The sequence below is a fragment of the Sinocyclocheilus anshuiensis genome, unplaced genomic scaffold, assembly GCF_001515605.1.
Source record: "Sinocyclocheilus anshuiensis isolate Anshui unplaced genomic scaffold, SAMN03320099.WGS_v1.1 scaffold3553, whole genome shotgun sequence".
Classification (NCBI taxonomy): Eukaryota; Metazoa; Chordata; class Actinopteri; order Cypriniformes; family Cyprinidae; genus Sinocyclocheilus; species Sinocyclocheilus anshuiensis.
In genome coordinates this window covers 5,773-16,764 of record NW_015556005.1, presented here as the reverse complement: position 1 = coordinate 16,764, position 10,992 = coordinate 5,773, and the positions used below count along the sequence as shown (strand labels likewise).

General features: G+C 36.5%; 1 pseudogene; it reads left to right on the top strand.

Annotated features, from left to right (window-relative positions):
- Window positions 1-1,329: 1,329 nt before the first annotated feature.
- Window positions 1,330-3,793, top strand: LOC107676133 (uncharacterized; annotated as a pseudogene).
- Window positions 3,794-10,992: the final 7,199 nt, after the last annotated feature.

Here is a 10,992-nt window from a genome sequence, read left to right as displayed (position 1 = left end):
CCATACTTGGAATTAGTGCTCTGCATTTATCCCATCCAAAGTGAACACACACACACCGTGAACACACACAGGGCCGTTTCTAGCCAATTTGACGACCTGGCGAAATCCCTATTGCCCCCCCCCTTCCACTCAACTTTCTGTTAACATGCTTGGATACAGCACTCTGTGAACAGCCAGCTTCTTTGGCGCTGGCATCTCCATGTCCTGCAGAGCGCGCTTTAGCTTCCACTCTCCACGCAAACGTCTTGGTCGTTCCTTTCAAAAACAAAAACTTGAATTTAACAAACATAAAATGTTCCAAACATATTTCTAAATCAACTTTATAAAGAAACAAAAAGATATATGACCACTTTGCCATTAAAAACCAAAACTGAACTATTTTAATAGCTGTGTAATGGGGAAGAGAGAGGTATGCACATTACTACGCACTGAAATATAAAACAAATAGAAAAGGAAAAGGCGTTTTAAAAAAAATAATAATTAAACACTGCGTCGTCAGAGTTGGTATGTGGCTTAACAAGGTTTTTGACCAGCGAATGACGGAGATCTGTGTTTTGTCTGTCATTACAACGGCCGCATCTGAGGCAGCAAGTGCATCGCATATGCTTTCATCGATTTACAGGTTATAACATTTATTGTAGCTATATGGGCGCTTAGTTTTTCAAGTCGTTTAATACACCTGGCCAAAATCTCATGATAGACGATGAAGCGCTATATGCACAGGATATTTAAAACGTAGCCTACAGTAGCCTATTGGTTATTGGTTAGACGGCAAAAGCTATTCTCCGCTCTTCAAACACACAAAAAACATTAGCCTTTATAGACATAGTGTTTTAGTGAAAAAAACGCTGTACTTATTCAAACATCATTTATTATGATGCATTATACTTGCATTGCGAACAAGCCGAGATCTGTCTCCAGGCTGCGCGCGCTGCGTGGCGCTTTGTTCTGAATGGAAGCAGGGTGAAGTTAAGAGGTTTTGCTTACAGTTTGAGGATACATAGCGTTAAAAAGTTTAGTGACAAGCTCTTTTGAATGCTTTTCATTGGTTAAATATTTGTAAAACCCTCAAACAGACATAAGGAAGACCAATAGCAATAAATGTGAGATTCTGGAAACGAGATCTAAATTTAGCGGGAACGGTCGGGTCGGGAAGAAAATTATTCTAAGCGGACAGCGCGGGTGAACAAAGAGTGAATATATAGCGGGAGCGGGTGGGTGCGGAATAGAACCTTGCGGGAGAGGGACTAAAGAAACATTCCCGCGCAGACCTCTAACTGAGGCCATGGAAACAAAAGTAAAAGCGGCTGTACCAAATAAGTGGCGACAATGCCCAAGGGTATGCAAAAAGTTTTCTATCATTTTGAATAGAAAACAGTGGAACAAAATCAGACCAAAAAATGTTTTATCAAAATTAAGACAGCCTTGGACTCATTATTTATATAAAAGCTTTAAAGAAAAAAAAACATGCTGCACACTTTCTTTCAAGTATCAACATGTAAAGCTCCCCACAGCAGGAAAAATGCTCCATATCTACACATTTCAGCCGTCTGCACATTCACCTCGTGCAATGCTAAATACAGCTTCAGGTTGAAGAAAAAAACAGCTACAATAGACAAACAGGTGAAAATCATGGTTCACCAAAGAGGAGAAGTACAACATAAAATCACAGAAAAAAAATGTCGGCCAGCAACTCATCTAAAAAGAGGCAAGATTGCAAAATCTCTAATTCATGGACCTAGTCATTATTTTTACCGTAAACTTCGGTCAACCTCAAAAGGGGAACTTATGGCTGGAAACATGACCAACTGCCTGAACAAAAATGTTCTAAAAGTTATTGGTTCAGACGTAAGGAGAACGCAATGTCGCCATGATGAAGTTCTGATGGAGATGCACCTCACACAGAGAATATTTAAGGAGACAGACACAAAATTCTTCAAAATACCAGGGTACATTCAGCACCTCAGTATTGAACCGTTTGGTGTGCATATGTACACAGAAACTGGCATCAGCATTCTTGTAGAGCATTTAAGAAGCAGGTGTCCAGTTACTCTGTACCTTGATGCCACTGGTGGGCTTGTGACAAAACTTCCAAATCAGTCAAAAAGAATACTTTATTACTCACTTACTGTTCCTGGAAGAGGTCGGGAAGCACCCCCTCTCCCAGTATGTGCTGTCTAATGAGCATTCTGTGCCTCCAATTGCATTTGGGTTAATGCAGTTTACGCTACAGTTGTCAAGGTACACATCCATCAGGTCGAAACAGACTACAGTTGGGCTCTAATGCAAAGTGTCCTTCTTGCATTCACAAAGAGAACATCACCACCTATCTGGACAGAGCGTATGCAATTTGCAGAGGGGAAAAAGGTGGGAGGAAATAAGACCTTACACTGTGCTGCCTATCATGTTCTAAAAGCAGTTAGACAGGCAATTGCTAGGGAAGTCAGTGATAATGGCCTGAGAGACTTTGTTACATTTGGATTTGCAAGACTACAAAATGCAAGTTCCCTCAGCGAGTCTGCAAACATCTTCAGAGCATTATGCACGGTCTTGTCAACTTCTAAATGCACAAAAACTGTCAAAGAAAGCCTGCATTTCATGGAGTGCCTCATTTTAAAAACCCAAGAGTTGGAGCACACAGTGCTAGAAGACTCTGAAACAGATTACTGTGGTGAAGAAACTAGGGACCTTAAGTCAATTGTGGGCAGGTTACTCACTCCATTTTTCCATCAACTGTTGGAAGAGGTCACAGAGCAGGCAGCAAAAGAGTCCGGGTCAAATGAGGACAACCTATACTTCTGCCCAGGCATTATTGACTTCCTCTTTCATAATTATCTTGCCATCTTTCCCCTGTGGAGTGATTTACTCTTAGGAAGTTTAAAGAGGTATGCCTCAGATGAGAAAAACTTGGAGACAAAGAGCAAACCAGAGAAAACACGTGACACAAATTGCCACTTAGAGAAGTGATTTGGGATCATAAAGCCATCCATTATCCATCATCCATCCATCATTAAGGAAAAATGTGTTAGACCGGGAATATTTGTAAGGAAAATGCTTCTCTCCCTGCAGGCAAGGTATACAGAACACATTTTGCAACATAGCCTTTCCAAAGAACTGCTGTTGAGACCTCTTCCAGCAGAGGACATTTCCCAGTCTTGTGAGACATGGGCAAAGAGAAAGGAAAGAAGATTCCCAGCCACAAAGTCAAAATTCTACTCTGCTCCACATAGTGTGCCAGCCCCCCAGAAAAAGAAAATGACAAGGAGCTATGTGGCGAGTTCAGACTTCCTGCCAAGCCAAGAAAGTGAGTCAATGTTTGACACCTGTGATCTTTCTTCAGAGGTAGTTCCTGTACAGGGATGGGTAATAAAAAATAACTATTATAAATATATATATTGTAATGCATACAATGAGACAAGCAAAAGCAACCCTATTTCACTGAGTACTGTATAATGAAGTTTATATTATAACAGGTTGACATGCTATGGCAAAATGAATCCACAGATGTTATTGTGGCGATTATAAGATCCCCTGACAAGAAACTGGAGTACCTGCTGCATCACAGGGATTTTCAAACATTAAGGCCACATGACTGGTTAGTTGGGGAGGTAAGCTAGCAGGAAAATAAAAAATGAATGCAACACGATGCAAAATGTGGCATTTAGTTTCATATAAAAAAAATGTGTATTTCATGTATTAAAGCTAGATATTGAAGTACAAACTGCTTTTCATCCTCTTACTCAGGCAATTGAGAGTTACTTCTGCACCGTTCTTAATTCCTGTGCTGCAACAGGTAAGATCTTTCAACTGAGTCATTATACCACAGATGTCATTTTGCATGGCAAAAGGGAACAGATGGCTCGCCAAGGGTTGAGAAAAGTGAGTGAAATTATTACAACTCTATTTTTACATCTGCATTAACACAATTGCTTGCATTTCTGATGGTCTGCAGTTTTTTGTTTAATTTATTTACTTTGTAATTATTGTCAGACAGGTGAACTTTGCAAACTTTTGTAAACTGTAACCAAGTGCACTGGAAGTTTGTGGTAAGTGAAAACACTCTGATCTTCATTTACAGTAATGTGTAAATATGCTCTGTACTATACCATGAAAAATCCAGGTATTGGTTATGTTGTGTATGTTTGAGCTTATTTTTGGTACGTCATTGATTCATGAGAAATTTCTGTTTTTCTTTCTAGTATCTGCATGCCATGTCAAACACCATCTTTGTGATTGACCCTCAATGTGGCACTGATGAAATGGAGGAAGCCAGACAGGCGTGTTATAGATTTGGGTACATTAGATTGTTACTTAAATGGCCTGTTGCTATTATGCTGTGTCAGAACTTGGTGATGAAGGTATATTAGACAAAATCTACACTTCAATGTATTTCTTAAATTGTATTACTTTTATTTCCAAAAACTAGGGAATATTTTAAAATGCGAAGAAACCAGCAGATGACTGCAGGGTTGGAAGTCAATGGCAACCTGGCCAAATCAATCACACATTTCAAGCAGATGGCACAAGCTGTGGTGTTTATGTAATGCAGGTAATAGAATATTGGTTTACATTGTTTTTCTGTTGCTCACCCGATAGAGCTTAGTGCTGGCAATGCCAAGCTCATGGCTTTGATTTCAGTCTCTTAAATGGACTGTAAGTTGCTTTGGATAAAAGTGTCTGGCACATGCATACATTAAAAACATTGCACTTACATTTTCCATTAGTAAACTTTGTCTAAACATTTTACTGCTGTCACTCCAGATGGCCAATCTGGTGGTGGAGCAATTTCCACAAATCCCTCTTACAGCATCAACATAACTCCCACCAAAGAGTGCCACTGCAGAAGAAAAATGGCGGAAGAAATTCTGCAGGCATCAGGTATTGCAAACGATCCTAGGTATTGCAACAACCTTGAAAGTATATTTTGTATTCTTAGGAGTTTACTTTAATAAAGTCTTTCACATTTACATTCAAATAATTGCAGTGTCAAGGGAGGAGTATTGTGCGATGTGCGGAAATAATGAATCTCCCCAAAAGGAAGAGCCCTGTATTTGGGTAATCACTTGATTACCCAACATTGAAAACATTTCACTTGAATGGCTTCTATTTATAAATTGTAAAACCAAGGGAAACTGTAAAAAAAAAATAATAATAAAAATCTAACTGTGTGTCCTGCTTTCTTAGGTTCAGTGTGAAAAGTGCAAGAGATGGTTTCATGTCAAGTGCCTAAATCTTGCAGTTCCACAGGAAGACCAACCATGGTTTTATTGTTTGTGTGTTTAAGTTTGTGTAAAGAGATCATGTTCACTGTCTCAAAGTGTTACTTGAGTGTGTTTTGTTTGGTTTTTATGTAAATCCTTGTGTAAATCCATGCAGTGCCACAGCACTTATGATGCATCGTGTTTGAAAAAAAGAATCGGTGATGTATCTGTAATAAAGGTTAAAACACAGTCACTCAAACCCTTTTTTCATTTTTTCAAAACCTACCGAACAGTGCAGGAGACTTCATTAAAAAGATGTCATATTGGCTAAACATCACAGTTTAGAAGTTATTTTGAAAAACTAATGTCTATTAGAAGCCTTTGTCCTGTTTACAGGCTATAATTGGGATTTTTTAAGTTGATTATGTATAGTTAAACAAACTGACTTTAAAAAGTACATACAAATGTTACTCAACCAGAATGCGTAGCTGCAGAACTGCAGTGCCGATAGTATTTTGCAACTTCTTTCGGAGCGGTGTGACCCTCCTTTGGAAAGTTTTTGAACTGGATGATGTGCCATTAAAGAACCCCATAGAATACAGTAATGGTAGAAAAACTGGATGCTGGGCCATCATTAGATGCACTTGAATTGTAATATTGTGAAAGTTTAATATTAAACTTAACTATTAAACTAAGTCATAGAACAGGAAAACATAAAAGTTTAGCCATTTTTTTCATTCAACACCTGGACAACACTGTTACACTGTTAAGTCATTATCACACTTAAAACCAGAAAAACAGAGGTGAATAAAACAGCAAGACATGGGTTGTAGTATGTTCTGAAGGGTCCAGATGAGATGTTCCAACTTGCTTTGGCGCAGTCGGCCCATGCTTTCAAAACCTATTGAAATAAATCATATGTCATTGTTAACACCAACACAGTTCCTGTTCATTTTGAGGCAAATAAATAAATAAAAACAGTTGTAAAATGAAGTTCAGGAGATTACATGTGATTTTCCACTTATCTGGATTGTTACCAAATTACAGTTCATGTAGGCTACATGTTCATTTTTTTTTTTTTTTTCCTAAACATCTTTTCAAACAATGATTATAATGCCATTTTTATTGTTGCTACAAGAAAATCTATATCATTAGAAGATATAATGTGAGTGATATTTGCTGGTACATCTGTAGTTGGTTAAAATGTAGTTGTCTGTTTGCACACAATGGAAAAAAAAAAACGTTTTAGACGGTCACTATCTTGTTTTCCACACTACATTGGACATTCAGTGGACGTTTGCAAGTATGCCATTAAAACAATACTTGGCCGTTTTTATCGATTGTGAAAAATGTAGTAGGTTGACAATAATGTCGCTGAATATCATTTGCAAAAATCAACTTTATTGCGCATGTAATTGGAAGGTTATTGAACGCGGAAGTCCGAATGTTTTTTTTTATTTTTTTTTATTGCAAAAAACACATATACAATAAGGCAATACAAGATCGTAAGAAGATCCTCAAGAACAGTGCACCAATCCAAACGAAAATAAAAAAACATGAAGAGAGAAAAGAAAGAAAAATAATTACACAATAGGGTCTTCTAATAGTTTTAATTTCTGCAATAAACCAAACAGTCTTCTTCCAGATTTACATTTTAACAGTCTTACAGATTTACAGTACATAAATTCCCTTTGAAAAACCAAAAACAAAGGCTTTGTTTTAAGGCACTTACATTTATGAATCTAAAATTTACCCAAAATGAAAATATTATTCAGTACAAATTGAGTATGTACATCTTCCATTATTAGACCAAAATTATCTAATTTTTTAGAAAATTAAGACAGTTTCATTGTAACTTTAAGCCACTTGAATGTATCAGACCAAAAGGCTCTACTGAATGAACAGTCAAAGAATAAATGTACAGTCGTTTCAATATCAGCATCACAAAATGTACAATTATTGTGATCAATATTAAATCTATATCTAAAAACTCGAAAGATGGGTAGATATCATTAAAAAAAATTTAATTGGCTTTGGGGGGTATGGGAAAGGAGAGATACATGGTTCTTAATTTAAAAATAGAGCTCTTGGGAAAAAGATAATTCACGTTCTTTCGACTAGCTTGATTTGCTTGATTGATCTTGGGTCAATAAAGTCCTTATTAATTTATTTGGCAGGCTACTCATAATAAAATCTTGCCCATTTATTATCAAAGAAGGTAAATGGGCTTTGTTTTAAGGCACTTACATTTATGAATCTAAAATTTACCCAAAATGAAAATATTATTCAGTACAAATTGAGTATGTACATCTTCCATTATTAGACCAAAATTATCTAATTTTTTAGAAAATTAAGACAGTTTCATTGTAACTTTAAGCCACTCAAATGTATCAGACCAAAAGGCTCTACTGAATGAACAGTCAAAGAATAAATGTACAGTCGTTTCAATATCAGCATCACAAAATGTACAATTATTGTGATCAATATTAAATCTATATCTAAAAACTCGAAAGATGGGTAGATATCATTAAAAAAAATTTAATTGGCTTTGGGGGGTATGGGAAAGGAGAGATACATGGTTCTTAATTTAAAAATAGAGCTCTTGGGAAAAAGATAATTCACGTTCTTTCGACTAGCTTGATTTGCTTGATTGATCTTGGGTCAATAAAGTCCTTATTAATTTATTTGGCAGGCTACTCATAATAAAATCTTGCCCATTTATTATCAAAGAAGGTAAATGAAGAGCTTCAGTTATATTGGGCACCGTATTTTTAACCAACAGTACAAAGGCCTTTGGAAGAAGTCCGAATGTGCGAATATAAAACCAACGTTACCGCAGTCTCACATGCTGTGTGGTGGCCGCTTTCTGTCCATGTGCTTCAGATATGTGCGCTCAGAAAACATATATAAGAAGTTGAAACTCATATGGTTTAAAACGCATGATTTCAGCGCGATAAACATGATAATCAGAACCAAAACAGATGTTTTTAGCAGGTCTGAGCTGTAAAGGCACAGCTCTATTCTGGAAAAGGGGGCGGGGGAGCAGCAGCTCATTTGCATTTAAAAAGACAGGCCTGAAAAACAGCATGTTTCTGCTTCCACTCAAAATAGCCATTTTCAAATGATATAATAAATTATCTGTGGAGAATTTTGAGCTGAAACTTCACAAACACATTCTGGGGACACCCGAGTCTTATATTATATATTGTAAAAAGGGGCATAATATGTCTCCTTTAAAGTTTGTATTCTGGGCTCATCTGTTTTTCTGAACATAGTATGCTTTATAGTAAGGTGTGCACAGAATGTGGTCTTTATTGCTTTCGCACTATGTTTTCTTTATATGAGAGGAAAACGCAACGTGCAAATAAACATGTTGCGTTCACATTTTGCGCTCATATGCGGATCTGCACATAGTATGCTTTACAATTTGGTCTTTATCCACTGTCTTGGTACATTAAGCCACATTAAGCGTTTTAGAATGTCCCTGTTCAAGTTCTGCTAATTCACAAGCTGAGTGAGAGTCATACTCGCAAAGGTGATGTTAATTATTAAACCAAACAAAATCAAAACTTTCAAAAACAAACAGCAATGTGATTCTTTTATTGAGTGATAGGCAGTGGGTTTAATCAGTGACATAACTAACAGATTTACTATCCGGCATCTTCTCGTCATCTCCGCAACCTTCTTGGTGTTTTTACACATAGAAAAGTCAAAAAAACATATCGCATTGTCCAGTTTTCTCACAGAACGATGATCTGAATTACTATTTTAATTCTCGATGCAGCATGAATGACATACAATGGTAGCATTTTTTGTCTTTGGTTGCTTTCCCATGTCAGAGTTTTATTTTAATATAAGTTTTATTTATAAAGCAAATTAAAATTCAGCATTTACACTGACCAAAGTGCTGAACAAAACTGTTCAGTAAATTTTACTTTTTAGAGTAAAATTTTAAATAACAACAATAATAATAATAATACAATTGTAATGTCGTCAGCAACAACAGTTTCACATTCAGTTAATAGCCCGGGAAGTTGAGAGAGTAAAAATGTGTCTTAAGTCTGGACTTGAAAATAGAAACAGAAGAAGCACTCCTAATTTCAGGTGGCAACTGATTCCACAAATGTGGAGCAGCGACTGCAAAGGCTCTGTCTCCTTTTAATTTAAGTCGTGACCGAGGGACATGTAATAGAGCTTTATTCCAGTCGAGGCAACTCGGGCCCTCCTGGTAGGGTTATACAATCACGCTGCTCCTCCCCCATTGGCCGGTAGGGCTCACCCGTTCCAACTAGAGTCGCTCTCACCTGAGTACGTAGGCTCTTCCGGCTTGCCAACCAGGCGACTTCTCAAAACATCAGCCCCCGCCATTTCTCAAGTGCTTATTTTGGGGGAGTTCTCAGTCTGGCGGCTGTCCTTTGCTCAATTGCTTTTTGGGGGGTACTCTAGACCTTAGATTCCTGAGCTCGGAGCCCTTCCCCGGACTGCACGCCAAATATGCATTACCATACTTCAGCGTGAACTCGTGAATCAACTGAAAAACACAAAATGCAAAAAATTTAGACATTTGAAATCAACTTGTACTTTATGAAATTAAACATCTATTTTAATCAATTTTATGCAGTAATAAACAACATGTAATCACTGCAAAATGTTTTGCCACAAACTCAGCTGACAGGCTAGTACTTGCACAAAAATGATAAATAGTATAAAAACAACATGTAATCACTGCAAAATGTTTTGCCACAAACTCAGCTGACAGGCTAGTACTTGCACAAAAATGATAAATAGTATAAATAAAAATAAATAATAAACAACACAAATATCCCTTTAAAGTGGAAGTGAAGCAGTCAGTCAAGTTTACATAATTTAGTAAACTGATTTCCACTTTAATAAAAAAATATATATAAAAACCATGACTAATGTATCCATTTAAAAGAATAAAGCAGTGGTTCCCAAACTGGGGGGCGCGGCTAGGCTGAGGGATAGTTAGGGCCTAAATAACTTCCTAAATTCCGTTTGAATTTTTCTGGATTCCGTTTTAATAGTTAAATTAAATTTTATTAATTAAAAAGTATGTCTAATTAATTAAAATCATGAAACTTATACATTTTCACATACATTTTTCAAAAGTTTAACAAAAATTACATGTTTAGGGCCCTATGAAATGTTAATGATAATTTTTTTCTCCCTATATGATTTATATTTTTTTATTGTTACCAAATTCTGTGTTTTAGCATGTCTAATTATTTGAATGCATAAAACAACTTAATTTATTCATTTTGTTTTTCTTAAAGTAGCCTTGTGATTTTTTTCCCCTCAGAAATTCTGTGTTGATTATATACATTTTTCTGGTTATCAAATGAAGGCATAAAACATTATTTTAATTTATCATTTAATTTTTAATTATTGAAAATTAAGCAAACAAGATTTTTTTGGCAAACAAAGGGGATTTACTATCAAAATAAAAAAATTGAAGAAATGTTTTGTGTCATTATTCCTTAAAAAATAATGTTTGTTTACTTTTATTGGTAGTAGTAGTAGTAGTAGTAGGCGATGTACATTCTACTGAAAAATAGTTATAGGCACAATGTCTTCAAACATTTTAACAGTTCAACTTTTATTTTGACGGCGACGGGAAGTTCGTGACGTCTCTGTTCCCTCCTTCAAGGAATGCGTAACCGAGACGTTCCCTTTCAGTCGGTCACTCTCGACGCCACGTCGGATGACCGACGAATTGGGATCTCGCTTAGAGAGACCAATCTACTTCGAGTGTAAACTAAACGAGCCAATG